Genomic DNA, 15,812 nt, shown 5'->3' on the forward strand with positions numbered 1-15,812 from the left:
TGCATGTAAAATCATGCTGAGTCATTACTATGTGACCTTATAGCCACCTCCAGCTTGCACTTGAACTTGAACCCCAGACTGTGACGAGGCTCAAACAGGGGCTGTGCAGCCTTGTTATCCTTTATACGAGAGGAGGCAATGCCTTTCTTTTTGTTATGAAGGCAAGCGATGACTAATTCTGCACAATGCCACCGCCTAAGAAGCGATGCTGCTCCTGCTGCTGCACAACGCCGTCTCCCAAAAACATCATCGTACCTTTAAAAGCGTGGAAGGTTCAATTTCGTAGTGTTTAAAAACAGGTTTTTCACGGTTCATCCCTGCTCGTGCATGTATTTGATGCAAATAAATTGCAACTCACTTATCACGCTGGTGCAGAGCGTGCGCACGCATGCAAAAGAATAATAAAAGAAAGAAAATCAACACGATGCCTTCGCATTCATACCTGGGATTTTTGGAGGGCAATCCAGCAGTAGTAAAAATATTGGGATCAAGGTTGCTGCGGCTTTACACGTCAGCAGTGGTCCTTGTCCATCGCACCTCGTCAGCACGCTGTTTGGTGGCTCTGCAAAAGATGCTCTGAGTGACCACGTGACTGTGGAGGACAACCTGCTCAAGTCAACGCTTGCATGGACATCATGCAACATGATGACTTATGCAATGACAACATGCAGCATGCTGTCGGTGAGCGGTCCAGTGTAAGCACCATTGTGTTATATTTGCTGTACATCTGCCAGGGGATGTAGTATTTGTAGTACACAATACTCCGTACACCAGCACCAGCTAAAAAAAATCTGTGGTGGGCGAGTCGATACAAACATCGACAGTGGCGATACTAAGTGTAGTACCAGTATCGGACCGATGCAAGGCGCGATGAGATCCATATTTTCAGTGCGTTTCTATGTTTCCATATCCCGAGAACGTTTTGCAACATCCTGAGCGACTTTTCTCCTTTGTTGACATCGTTTTCCTCCATTTTTGTTTTGGCTCATCTATTTTCATATGGCATTGTAGCGACGGAGTATTTGTGTGGATCTGAGAGGTAATTCAATGTAAAGAGCATTTTCTTTGTTTACATTTGAGGCCGATATCAAAATACAATTCTACAAAGCGCTCCCATTGGTGCGTGTCTTCCATTCTTACAAAACACATGGCTTTGTGACGTATGGTTTATATGGTTAAATTTAAGTCCGACACATAAAAACGGCCGCACTTGTGTAATGTCTTCATATCTCCACTAGAGGCTAGCCTAACATTATATTTAAAAACACCAATGACCAATACTGATAAAGACACAGAATCTACAACAAGCAACTCATTTACATTTCTAATAATAAAAAGACAAAAAAAATCATGAAACCCCCCAAAACTTAGTATGTGTTTAGTTTGCATGACATGATGTTTATGGTGTGGATTGGGGTTATTGATTTAGGTAAGAACCTGAAAAGAAGAAAACACTCCTATACAGTAATCGTCCAGATGAAATCTTTTCCTGTTTGAAGTAGACAAGGAAATTGGGGGCGGGGGGGACACATTATGCGCAGGTTTCAAAGATTCAGCAAACATTCTGAACTGATTCTGCTGGTGGCATATTTAAGATTTTAAAAAGTGACCCCAGGTGTGACGTTTCATTCAGCCCCATCATACTGAGGTTTGTATCAGGCAGCCCAGGGGCGAGGCTGCAGAGTGATTACAGGTCTCCCTAAAGGAAATAGCCCTTCAAGCCTACCGGTCATTTATTTGTTTTCCTTCAAACACTTATCGTCTTCAGACTAATCAGTGACAACTCATTACTACAGAAAGGTTTGGTGTGTTTCAGCTCGTGGGGGTGATTATATGGCACCCTGAGCTCACTGTCTGCCACAGCTGTTTCTTGTGAAAATATTCTGACAGAGCCAAAGATGCAACACTGCCAGCATTAAACGCATATGTTAGTTTACAGTGGAACCTCGGTTAGCGTACGCCGCGGTTGGTGTGTTTTTTGGCTAATGTAAAAACTCAACTCAATTTTGCCTTGGTTTCAGTACATTTTCTGGTTAGCATACAATATGTCTTGTCATGTTATTAATACACTTGCGTGAGTCCAACTGTGTTGTTAATATATTTTTTTTAATCACAAAACGTTCTTCTTAGCAGCCTATTAGCTTGCTAATACATGGAAACAAGATCCGGAAGACAGCTCCGTTGCCTATCAATTATGTCATTAGAGGTTGACTCTGTAGTTCTTTGTTAAGTAACACAGTTACGCCACAAGTCTCAAAAATGTGAACACAAGCATGCATATGAATGTCGAATGAAAGGGATAAATGAACATCTAAAGTTACTCTTACCTTCATTAAAGACGTGTTGTTAACAAAGACACAATGTGGCAGCGAGATCAACAAGGACACCACCTTCGTGTTATTTTTTTTATTTAATAATGTTTCTCACCTTCTTTGTCAAATGCTGGCACTTGCAACGTGCCACATTGTGTCATTGTATGTACATACAGTATATATGTATTTATATGCATTTTTTTAATTGTTTCCCGCGTTTAAAACTATTATTGTAAAACTATAAAAACGAGTTTTGTGCTAATATTTTGGGCTTTTTGGAGGGGATTAATTGGATTTACATTATTTCTGATAGGACAAATTGATCCGGTTAGCGTACGTTTCGGTTAGAGTCGGACCTTCTGGAATTGATTCATGACGCTAACCAAGGTTCCACTTTATTATTATACAGTATAAATATACTGTCATGTAGGACCTCTCAGGGCATTCAATCGATCGCAACTGGACTGCGCAGGTTGTCTTAGAAGACGTTTCGCCTCTCATCCAAGCAGGCTTCATCAGTTGATGCTCAAAGACTAGGTGGGACACACACCAGTCATACTAGATAGGACAGCTCTAGTCTAGCTCATGCTCAAAGACTAGGTCGGACACACACCAGTCAGACTAGATAGAAAAGCTCTAGTCTGACTTGTCAGACTGAATAGTCTGAACTGATGAAGCCTGCTCAGATGAGAGGTGAAACGTCTTCTAAGACAACCTGAACAGTGCAGTTGCGATCGATTGAATGTCCTGAGAATACAATGACCTGGATGAAAGAGAATGTTCACAGGCATATTATGTAGGACAAAAGTAGTGCAAAGTAAATATGTACTGGTATGTATTTGTATACGGTATTTGAAGCAAATGCTGGTCAGGCCAGATACTGACTGGTTTCCACCCCCGCCCCTGCATATCTGATCTGACCTTTAATTGTGGCTAGTCTAAGGCACACCTGTACAAAAATCATGCTGATACGTCACACCTGTGAGGTTGATTAATTTGTGAACAACATTTAAGAATCATAGGCCTTTTGTGTACGAAGAAAAAGTTGTAGATCTTAGAGTTCTGCTCATGAAAAATGAGAGCAAAAACAAAAGTGTTGTGTTGATATTTTTGTTGATTTTACTAATACAACACACTTTGTAGCATTATGAAACAACTGATGTGTTAACAGGTAGAAGTAATGACATCAGCGACCAATTCTGAGAGCATATGAAGATGTGATTAAGATGCTATAGGGAAAGTGCGACTTTGAGCTGAATCCTTTTTCCTTATTTTTTCATCAATTTTCACAACAGCGTAAATTCGCTACTGCATCGTCACAAAATGCCCCCTCCTCATTAGGACTGCCAACTGTGGACAAAGAAGTCTGAGTGTTGTACTCTGGAGCTTAAAGTTTTCGAGGCCAGTTGAAACTTGCAGGGTTCAAAGGTGCAAGTGTGACTACTTTGTTAACATTTCATGTCATTTAGGCCTGGGTTTTGCATATTCTTCATCCAAAGCCCAAACATCAATCTGAACGCTAATCTGTCAAAAATAAACCCCGTACATGTCTGTGCTGGAAAATGCGGCAGAGTGAAGCCAAAGCAGACATTTTGAAGGGAAGTTGGCTGGCTCAAGCCCACAAATGTTCCAGTGATGAAAAACATAAGTCAGGCTCAGCTCAACTGATTTCAACATCTTAAAGGAACAGCGTCACAATGTAAAGATGTGATCCCGAATCTTAGTGCAGTTCAACTTTAAATTGAGACTCTGACAGAGTGATACGAATGAATTGCATATCACTCACACTCAGTCATGAATACACATTGTGATATGTCGCACCACAGCAGGACAAGACATGAAGGGGACGTAACATTGCGATTTAGCAAACATCTACACAGCTACAAAGATTAACAGGCTTGGTCATTTTCAAATAAGAACAACAGAGTGATCTCTTGTGCATACACTTTCAAGGTATTAGTCAAAATGTTGGTTTTCCCATGATTGTAAAACAACTCAGTTTCCCTCGCGTGTTTATTGTGCTCTCTAGACTTTGTTTAACATAACACTCTTGTGCTAAGCTGCAACACTTTGCACTAAAGATTTATACAAATAATGGACCAGATCATGAAAATACATAAACGTGATTTCATCCAGCCATGATTCCTGCACTAAACACCACTGCTGACTCACTGCTGCAGAATGCACACTAACTAGGCTTACAGGTCATATTTTATTAAATCTTTAAGATCCATCCATCCATCCATTTTCTATGCCGCTTCTCCTGATCGGCGCCAGGCGGTGTACACCCTGGACTGGTCGCCAGCCAATCGCAGGGCACATGTAGACAAACAACCATTCACACTCACATTCATACCTATGGACAATTTAGAGTTACCTAACATGCATATTTTTGGAATGTAGGAGGAAGCCGGAGTACCCGCAGAAAACACACGCATGCACGGGGAGAAGATGCAAACTGCACACAGTGATGCCCAAACAGAGATTCGAACCCAGATCTCCTCACTGTGTGGCCAACATGCTAACGACTAGGCATTTCTATATTATATACATTTTTAAAATATACATTTTTTAATAGGATGCAACATTTTTTACTTTACTTTTTTTTTTATTTCAGTGAAACCATAATGGAGCCATTTGTACAAACTGGAAAGGAACTTATAATAATAATAACAGTTAAGGTTTAAAATATTTTTTTCGCTCACTTCATACAGTGGTGTGAAAAAGTGTTTACCCTCTTCTTGATTTCTTATTTTTATGCATGTTTGTCGCACTTAAATGTTTCAGATCATCGAACAAATTTAAATATTAGTCAATGACGACACAACTGAACACAAAATGCACTTTTTAATTTTTTTTTTTTTTTATTAGGGGAGAAAAAAAATCCTGTGTGAAAAAGGGATCCCCCCTTTTAAAACACAATTTAACTGAGATTAATTGAGATCTATCTGTCCGGAAAAAGTTATAAAGCCATTTTTAAAGCTTTGGGACTCCCGCACACCACAATAAGAGCCATTATCCACAAATGGTGAAAACATGGAACAGTGGAGAGCCTTCCCAGGAGGGGCTGGCCAACCAAAATTACCCCAAGAGCGCAGCGACGACTCATCCAAGAGGTCACAAAAGACCCCACAACAACATCCAAAGAACTGCAGGCCTTACTTGCCTCAGTTAAGGTCAGTGTTCATGACTGCACCATAAGAAAGACACACGGCAAAAATGGTCTGCAGAGTCAGAGTTCCAAGACCAAAACCACTGCTGAACCAAAAAAACATTAAGGCTCGTCTCAATTTTGCCAGAAAACATCATGATGATCCCCAAAACCTTTTGGAAAATACTCGATGGTCTGACGAGACAAAAGTTTAATTTTTTGGAAGGTGTGTGTCCCATTACATCCAGCGTAGAAGTAACGCCGCATTTCAGAAAAAGAACATCATACCAACAGTAAAATACGGTGGTGGTAGTGTGGTGATCTGGGGCTGTTTTGGTGCTTCAGGACCTGGAAGACTTGCTGTGATAAACCATGAATTCTGCTGTCTACCAAAAAATCCTGAAGGAGAATGTGCGGCAATCTGTTCGTGACCTCAAGCTGAAACAAACTTGGGTTCTGCAGCAGGACAATGATCCAAAACACACCAGCAAGTCCACCTCTGAATGCCTGAAGAAAAACTAAATATAGACTTTGGAGTGGCATAGTCAAAGTCCTGACCTGAATCCTATTGAGATGACCTTAAAAAGGCGGTTCATGCTGGAAAACCCTCCAATGTGGCTGAATTACAACAATTCTGCAAAGATGAGTGGGCCAAAATTCCCCCACAGCGCTGTAAGAGACTCATTGCAAGTTACCACAAACGCTCGATTGCAGTTGTTTCTGCTAAGGGTGATCCAACCAGTTATTAGGTTTAGGGGGCAATCACTTCCACACAGGGCCATGTAGGTTTTTCATTTAAAAACTGCATTTTATGTTCAGTTGTGTTGCCATTGACTAATATTTATATTTGTTTGATGATCTGAAACATTTAAGTGTGACAAAAATGCAAAAAAAGAAGAAATTGGTAAAGGGGAAAACGCTTTTTCACACCATTCTATATGGTCAGTGGTAATGGCAGTAAACAGGATAAACTGGAGGCATAAGAACACATGCACTTTCTTATGGAACATACAGTGTATATTGTATATCGACATGACAAATGCTTTTTATTGTTTATTTCTCAGTTTGATATTGCTATTATTTTTAAGCTCGTCCAGTCCATGCATAACAGGAAACATTTGAAGACTTCTGTGTATTTTATGAGCGAACCTAAATTTTAGGATACCCAATAATAACAAATGCTTAATGCTAATTTAAAACATAATTGTATTTCACATGTGTTGCTGCATGTGACACTTTTCTATTGCAGTAAAAAACCCTGCGTAAACATAAACCAGATGCATTTATATGGAGAGAAACACGGTCGGCTGCAAGAGAGGACCTGTGTAAACAGTGTCAGACCTTCCCCCATCCAGATGAGTTTGTGCTTGTGCAGTGTGCAGGACACACTCCTATCTGCTCTGGCTGAACAAGGCTAAACAAGGAGTTGAATTACTAGCATGTCTTTTCCAGCATGTGTCGTACACCATCCGTCTGTCCATTTTCTATGCCGCTTAAACCTTATTAGCATCCTGGGGGCATGCTGCAGCCTATCCCAGCTAACTTTGGGCGAGACACGGCGAGGCACTCTGGACTGGTCACCAGCCAATTGCAGGTGTTGTACAGAAATCCCAAATAAGATATAATGTACTTCAGGCCTTTGTAACATTTTTACGAACCTCCACATCTGGGAATGGCTCAGCAGTTTGATGCTTTAAGGGTTAAAGTGATTCAGTCCTCCCCAGACTGGGGGATTCCATGCCAGTTGCATCTACAGGAAACAATGATAATTACCCAGCCTTCCCAGTCTAATGCGGGGAGCAGATTTAAGCAATGAGGTCATTGTTTAACTTCAGCTTCAGTGTACATTCAGTGCACATGAAGCCAGCTTTAAGGTAAATAGACATTATTTATTGTTTTTACATTGCAACATGTGTTTTTCATTACTGCTGGAACAGAAGTAAAGACATCAGTGTATTCTTTCAGTATATTTGTGCAACTGTTGTGTGCATATATGCATGAATTTTCAAAAGGCTTATTGCTTCTCTAGCCTTTTTTCCTGGTTCTTTGGTGCTGCGTTATCAGAGAAGTACTCAGTGATCACACAATTTAGAAGGTTTTCACAATGTATTAAAAAATAGTAGCAATATATTTTGTTACAGCGCTGGACTCTATCATTTATAAGGAAGATTAAGGAAAGAACCCAGAATTAAAGTACACAGAGTATACCTGTATATAGCAGTTGCTGCGCCCCTCTAGAACGTGAAAGTTAAGTTTGTGTAGAAATGAGTGTTAAGCTCATGTGAGTAACAGCAATGCATCTGTTGTGTGTCTCCCAGTATTTTTCCATGAGACGTATCGTATGTTGTGCAACTCTGATTGTGCTATGTGAGTGTGTGTCAAGAAGGCCTTCTATGAGAAGCTATTAGACTAAAGCTATAAGTGTAATAATAATAATTATGGTAATAATAATAATAAAAGATTGTACTGTACGTAAGATAAAGGGAGTCCAATGAAAAAAATTGTTAAAAAAACTGACTAATGTTTTACTATGGGACAATTTGCTCCTCTCAGCTAGCACTGTACATGATAAGCAACTGAACTCCATCAAATATTAACCTTATTGAGGCCTAACACATTTCCAGCACCAAACTCGAGAGAAAACATCACTGCAGGCACTCCTTACCTGTACCAACGGCGACCCAACAGGGTTAAATAAATATCTCTGTGAGGTGCCGCCATTACTCATCTATCAGCTATTCGCATTAGCTGCCTCAGGTTAGGTTTTCTTCTCTGTCACTCAGCTGTATTACCAAGGTAAGCCACTCTGCATGTCAGGCCTCTGTATACTGTACTTGCAGGGTCTGCACAGACATGTAGCAGGCATGCTGTAAAGACAATTTCAAGGCATACATAGAAACACGAGTCTTCACACGAGTCAAATGTGGAGCTGGAAGAGATTAAAACTGCTTCATCTGTGATGTCCTGTGTGAGTGCATCATTTGCAAACGTAAAGCTGTTCAGTAGAAGTTTCAAGCTCCTTTTGTATAACAAAATGACGTGTTCAGACTACATTTTTGTATAAAAGTTACTTTGTATTTTTGCTTTGTACGCCTCACAGATTCCCTTAACCGCAGATCTTCTTTCCTTGTGAAAGTATACATGCTTTTTCCTTTTGGCTCATAGGTCTCAAGAGTGATGAATTACACTAGTGCATTCCAGTTAGGGCTAAAAGAGCGCCCTTGCCCTCTCCAGACATACCGGGGTAGTCTGCTCATCTGCAGAGGTGGCTGGAATATAATGGTCATAAACCCCCCCTGACTGTGGAAACCAAGAGAACAAACATGAACCAATAAAAGTGTGACCTCACTGGATTATGTGAATTTCATACCTAGTGATTACTCCTGCGGTAAATACCGTAAAGGATTTCTGTCCTGGTTTTATTGATGGAAATATCAAAACTCCAAAGAAAAAATGAACTTACAAGAATAAACGTACACCGTACTTGCACTTTAAACGCTAAAACAACATATTATCCCTCAGGTTAGCCCCCCTCCAGTGCTCATACATGAAATTCACACACTGGACTGCAAAGTAGAAAATTCAGTTGAACTCCCCCGGAGTACATTGTAAGATGAGATGCCATTATTACTAAAGCTCCAGCAGGTCTGGACTTTTTCTGCCTCCGTTTGCAGAACTGTCTCCAAGTTTGTGGTTAAAATGGCTTGAATGTGTTTTACATTTGCTTTTCTGCCATATTCATCGAATTGGACAACTAGTATGTTAGTAGGTAGGTAGGTAGTTTGAAAATGGATGTGAATGGTTTCACTAAACAGTGCGCCGCTGAGCTGAGGTGAAAGGATCGGGTGCCAGCGATCATCTCTTCAACAACTAGTTGCCGTCAATTTTGGTCCGCAGCAGAGCTTGAATCAGGTTTCAAAAGCCAAAGTCTTAGTAACTGAGCTAGTACCTTTGCAAATTCTGGTGGAGGGACCGTTCCCTTGATGACCTGCTGATTGTGTCTGTCCTTCTATTTTCTGTTGTACGATACATTTAGTAGTGCACCAAACTTTTGCACAGTCTGACATGGATGGCTGAGGAGGTCATGCTCCTTTTTAATATGGGGGAAACACAGGGTGTGTTTCAACCTGCACGAGAATCCAGCCTTCCTGGAAAAGCCTATTTCAGAGAAATGCGAAGAGAGCTAAAATGTCAGTCAAATCTTTGATTGAGGAGGAACATCCTGGATTTTAGCCTTTGAATACTGGTTGAGCTTTATACTTCAGTAGGATACTGGAGGGTGTGTGAAAGCCTTCTCAGTTCCAAATGCTATGTGGACTTAGACCGTGTTCCCTGGGGGGTTCTCCAAAAGTACAAGATCTTGCCGTTGGTTAATAGAGGCCTATCTCATAGCAGGAGCTTGGTTTGCATTGCGTAAAGCTTGGTCTTCCCAATGTAGGGTACGCGTACCCCCAGGGGTCCGCCAATTGTCACTGGAGGTACGTGAATAAAAATGAAAAACAAATACTGTAGTGCTTAGCACTCACAATTATGAGCACAGAGCGCACCGTCATAGCAGAAAGAAGGAAGGAGACACAGCATGAAGTTCTTCATTGCTCTGTGTGAGTTATATGAATAAGTAAGTGTGATGATTATGTTGTGTATTAAGAGTGTTTAATCTTGAAGGTTTAACATATATTGGTGTTCCAATCACCACACTGTGAAAACCTGTCAATGTATGTGCGTGTCAAGAGAGTGCGTGTCAAGAGAGTGGACCTTCCCCTGAAAATGAGGTTTTATTGCTGCTTGTATTTATTTCTGTGCTTTGGATACTGCTTTATCATGTTTGTTCGACTTTCCCTTACAATTTGGTATCAAATTAATATGCGGATTTAAATCATAGTGATAGCAAGTGGACCAAAGTTCAACCCATTCAAAAGGAAGGCTCCCAACATCCGGCTGAAATAAAAGATATGTAGGACGAACACTTAAATACTTTATTCATCTCCAAGAGAATTTCACATCTTATCTATTTATCAGTGCCTATGTAAAACTTTTATCACAATTTGACCAATTTTTTAACCAGAATTACTCACGATAAAGTTGATTAACCAATTAATAATGTTTAATATTTCAGTTTAATGAAATGTAAAAATGGTTTATGTTTTTTTAAGTGTGCAACAGTAGGGGTTAGATGGCTTCAAGTCAAATGTCTGAAGGGGTACACGAAGCACAGGTGTAAAGTATGCCAAAGTTGTCCATGATGGACAATGGCCTGTGCCACGTTTGCCATTTATCCCTGATTGTGTTCTTTATCTTGTCACAGCCAAGGCATGAAGGTTGTCCAGTTTCTTCCCCTAAGAATCTCGTCTTTGCAATGTGCTGATGTGGTTCTGATGGCTTTACTGAGTTGTGACCATCCAAATTAGATGCATTGATGTGTTGTGGCAGTTGTGGCAAAGACAGCACTGAGGCAAAGCGGATGCTCCCAATTTACCAATCAAACTTTGTAGCTATTCCCATGTAAGTTCTTGAACTTTGTGGAGGCATTTAGAAGAAACGATAGTTGATACAAAAGGTTGTCGGGGCTCACACTGATAGTGGGTGAAGAGCGTGCTTATTCATGGTAGAGCTTCTGATCTGATAACCGAAAAGAAAAGCTCTGCCGGAAATTTAGGAACCTACCACGAATCAACTCTGAAACAGCCACAGTGGAAAGGGGGTAAACGTATACGTTTATTCTTTGTCAAAGTGTAGTGTCTTCATAGAGAAACTTCTTCAAAAGCAGTGGTTTCAGTTCGTCTTATTGAACTTCCAATCATCTTATTGTGTCAAAGCCACTGAATTGCGACAATAAATCACACCAAAGACTTGTAACGTTTATCATTGAAGTTTCTACCCATCATTTCCCCTTTCTTGTGCCTTCCTCTTGTCTCTCTGAAATGTAAACAAGTCCAGCACTCCAAGGCAAGACTCCCATCCCCCTCAAAGATATCTGGCCAATGACTCATGCTCTGTGGCCTCAGTCCTCCTCACATTTTCCACAAGGTGCAAATCATTTCCTTTCTAGCATGTAAAACCAAACGTACATGTGGATTTGCTTTCGGCACTCGTAACCAGATAATATATGTAGGAGTACCAAAGTACGTCAAATGTAAATTTGTCTTTTCACAGGCAGATTACACAAGGGGTTTTACAAGAATAAAATGACACGTTAAAATATATCGGTCACTAATTATAATATCTTGATGGGTTTTAACTGTCAAAGCAATTAAGCACATTAAAAGAAAGGCAGTGGTGAGAAGGAGAGGGAACCTAGTCTATTGCTTAACTAGGGACTGTATATTCTGTTTCTTAATCTTCATTAAATTACTACTCATTACATTCAAACATCATTTGGGCTCGGTCACTTACCTGCCAGTGTGTCAGAACGTGTGATGGAAGAAGGTTGTGTGATAAATGAAACAAGTGGTCCAAATTAAAGGTAGTAGGCACGGGCCGAGATAAAATGTTAAAATTGTTTTATTTGGTGAAGTGATGGCCAATTTGAAATTAAGAAACCAAGAAGTTTATTTGTAGTTCTAAATGTAATTAAGGTGTTTTTACTCACCTTTTTGTCTGTCCTGCGAGGTCATACTTCTTTCCTACAGCATATGTTCAAATATCATATGCAAATGAGCCCATGACATAATTTGGCCTCTTCTTGTGACTTCTAGGACAGCCAATAGCTACTTTTCTTACTGAGGAGTTGGCAGCAGTGATTCCTGCTAGACTTCTGTTCAAGTGCATTGTACCACTAAAGCCCTGGTCCCAACCCACCGTACTTGCAAGTGAGTGCTGTCTACTTGCAAAAACGTGGGCAAAATTTGGGGATTTCGCTGTATTCGGGCTGCATCGTGCTACGGATTCCCCCCCAGTACGGGTGACACGCGTGCCCTCTACAGCCAATGAGCACACAACGCACTGACTCCGTGAGTCTTTTAAATTTTTCCCACAGTCACTTGCTCTTTGGACGCCGCGCTTAACACGTGCGTGTCGTGCACGTGGTAAGTGCATTGTCCGTGCTTACGCAGCACTTTCCCAGTTCAACTCTCCAATGAGGACGCAGAACTCACGTGGACCGTATCAAGTAGGAGAGGAGGTGCGAAGAAGCTCATGCACTGCCACCTGAAACTGCCCCTGCAGCATCAGAACCCAGAGTCGCTGCGGTGGAATGGACAGCATCTGGAGAACCAAGGAAGATCGTCCTATAAATATCCCCCCCCCAGCGGAAAAACGTTCATTGCACTTGCACATACTTACAACATGCGAGGGAGTAAGGAGAAGTATGGCTTCTGTACGATAATGTAGTAATCGCACGGACAACTCACTTACCACATGCGCAACGTACGATGCACGCAATCGCTCACGGCCAGGTGTGGCGTGCGGGCCACGTACTTCCACTTTGTGCAACCGTGCGAGTGACATGCGTTGGCGTACTCCCTACCTGCTCTTGCCACTTCAACCCCACATTTTCAGAAAAACGTGGCGATCGTGGCCTGCCCAAAAAACTTATGGACTAAAAACACACACGGCGGGTTGTGACCGGGGCTTTAAGCTTCTGTTGTTTTGTTTTTTTAGATTCAAGTTAGCTTAGCGGTTAGCATGGCTTCTCTGTCTCCTCCTATTCTCTCTTGCTCAGTGAGTCGCATGCTTAGCTATTTCTCATCCTACTAAGTGCTCATGATACTTTAAGAAATTTAGTTTATTTGCCGCCATAGAGGGGACGATGAGTAACTTAGAGAAGGACATACAGTACTTTAGCTGCACAAGCTAGCCAGCCCCGAGTATCATGCAAAGTAACTTACAGTAGCTTAACACCAAGCATTCCCTCGATAGTTTTTGGTGCCTTATCAACCAACTAGTAACTCTGCCCTCCCAGAGTTTACATTTATTGGGATCCCAAGAATTTTTAAAAGTAGAATGAGAGGTAGAGCCTTCAATTATCAAGATCTTCTTTTGGGGAACCATCTTTCTGATTCAGTCTGTGGATAGGCACCCTCTCACCTTATAGATCAAATTTACTTGATTTGAGTCATGTACATTATGGAATACCAATATTGATCTACAGCCAAATGTCGCAGCATAGTAACACTGATGCTCCCACATCATCGACGAAATCTCTTCCACTGGTTGTCTGCTGCTGGCGTGGAGGAACGTTCCGGAGTCTGTGGCTGATGACTGCAGTGTTATGAGTATGCTTCTTCATTTTTTACCACACATTCCTATTTGTTGAGAAGTATGCTAGGACTTTTTCTGGTAACTTGTTCTATATATTTAAAAGCTTCCATCATTACTGTAAAAGCTGGTGTCAGTAGGAAATAGAAAGGGGGCAAGCAACACAGGCTGCTGAATGCTGACACTTACTGTATTTTTGAAGCAGCTGATAAACATGTTTGTGAGCGGTAGACGCAGAGAAATGAGCCCCAACAAAACACAGTTCATAAAACATTGTTGCAGTTTGGTCCAGACCAGTGCAGATCTGGCAGTGATGAGGTGAGTTGGCCTGAAGGCTAATGTTGCCTTGTATCTGCTGGATGACTTATGAGCTAACTGGGTTCCCAATAACATCAAAATAATAATAAGTTAACCACATTTTCTTCGAGCCTGTTGTGCTACTGCTTACTTTGCTACTACCTACTTATAAATATTAAACTGAAATATATTTTTTTTATTTTGTTTTTTTACTTTTAGTCTGAGGGCTCATTGTTATATCTATGGACCAACCTCCCTTGTTGTCTGCTATCTGCTCTGTCGTTCATGAGTTGCAGCCATTCTCCATGACTCTTATGGTTGAAAACTGTCAATCGTCAACCTTTCGCGCCATCACTAGCTGTGATTTTTGTTGGTAACCGAGAGGCGTTGTCACACGTCGGCATCGCCGTCAATGTAAACAAGGAAGTTAGTACGTGAAAGGGCGGAGCAGAGACACATTTTATCTGTGAAACAGTTGACTTAGATGTTTGAGCAATTTTCTGGGACAGACGACTGGCCAAAATTAGCGAGGAAATTGCTGTGATTGTATCTTTTTCGTGCCCCCCAAAAAACACTGCAATATTTTTTTACATGTTTTTAAATATGTTTTTATAAATCCAGAATATTGTATAAAAACGTTACAATAGACTGTATTGAAAACTGGTTTTATTAAGTACAGCATAATGCACAACATTTACCTTAGAGATTAGACGACTTGACTATGCTGATGGTAAATAGCTTGTGCTGTCTCGCAGATCATACCCTCCGTCACAGTATCCCCTGCAAGATTGTTCTCCGTCAAACACACCTTCAACAGCTCCACATTTTCTCGAATAATTGTCCGCTAAAATTATAATGCCCTTGACTGGCATTATAGTCTTTATCGACTCCTTGCTTCTGTATGGTGCAGATCGTAGAAGTGCTACGCTCATACTCAGCGCCAAGTTGATTACATGCACACCTTTGTTATGTTTTTCGATAATTTCTTTCTTTAATTCAATGCACATCATCCGCTTCTTATTCTCAGCACTGTCCTTCGCACTCACTTTCTTCATACCTGCAAGCACAACACACCACGAGAAATCGGATGCTGTTACGGCGTTCGCCAACTAGCAGTACAGCGGTATCTGAAGCTGGCTCGTAACCTGAATTTTAGCAAAAGAAATCATCTGAGAGATAACTCTCCCCGGCTACTTCGTCCAGTTCCTCCTAGAGGATCCTGAGGTTTTCCCAGGCCAGTTGAGAGACATAGTTTCTCCAACACGTCCTGGGTCTTCCTCGAGAACTCCTGCCGGTTGGACGTGCCCTGAACACCTCACCAGGAAGGTGTCCAGGAGGCAACCTGACCAGATACCCGAGCTACCTTATCTGGCTCTCACTGTGGAGGAGCAGCAGCTTTATTGCAAGCTCCTCCTGGATGACAAAGCTTCTCAGTCTATCTGTCAGGGAGAGTCTAGCCATCCTATGGAGGAAACTCATTTCAGCTGCTTGTACCCGCGATCTTGTCCATTCGGTCACTACCCAAAGCTCATGACCATAGGTGAGGGTAGGAACGTAGATCAACTGGTAAATTGAGAACTTTGCCTTTCAGCTCAGCACCGTCTTCATCAGGACGGACCGATGCAGAGTCCACATCACTGTAGATGGCGCACCAATCTGCTTGTCGAGCTTGCGATTCATCCTTCCCTTACTTATGAACAAGAGCCCAATGTACTTGAACTCATCCGCTTGAACTGATCCAGCAAGAGCTGAAGATCATGGCCCAATGAAGCCAGCAAAACCACATCACGCGCAAAAAGAACCAATCCTGCAGCCACCAAACTGGATCTCGTCAATGCCCTACTAATATAACACTA

General features: G+C 41.5%; 2 protein-coding genes across 4 annotated transcripts in view; one reads left to right on the forward strand and one right to left on the reverse strand.

Moving 5' to 3' along the window:
* Nucleotides 1–690, reverse strand: part of slc4a3 (solute carrier family 4 member 3) — a 55,788-nt gene extending 55,098 nt beyond the window's left edge. The window contains exon 1 of one of the 2 annotated variants that reach the window (XM_054788237.1): nt 443–690. The gene's annotated coding sequence lies outside the window, so the exon portion shown is untranslated. The remainder of the gene's footprint in view (nt 1–442) is intronic. The other variant, XM_054788236.1, reaches the window with a different exon arrangement.
* col5a2a (collagen, type V, alpha 2a) overlaps nt 1–15,812 on the forward strand; it is a 93,708-nt gene that overhangs the window by 15,459 nt on the left and 62,437 nt on the right. The gene's annotated exons all lie outside the window — the stretch shown is intronic.

This window comes from Dunckerocampus dactyliophorus, chromosome 9 (assembly GCF_027744805.1).
Source record: "Dunckerocampus dactyliophorus isolate RoL2022-P2 chromosome 9, RoL_Ddac_1.1, whole genome shotgun sequence".
In the NCBI taxonomy this organism is placed as follows: Eukaryota; Metazoa; Chordata; class Actinopteri; order Syngnathiformes; family Syngnathidae; genus Dunckerocampus; species Dunckerocampus dactyliophorus.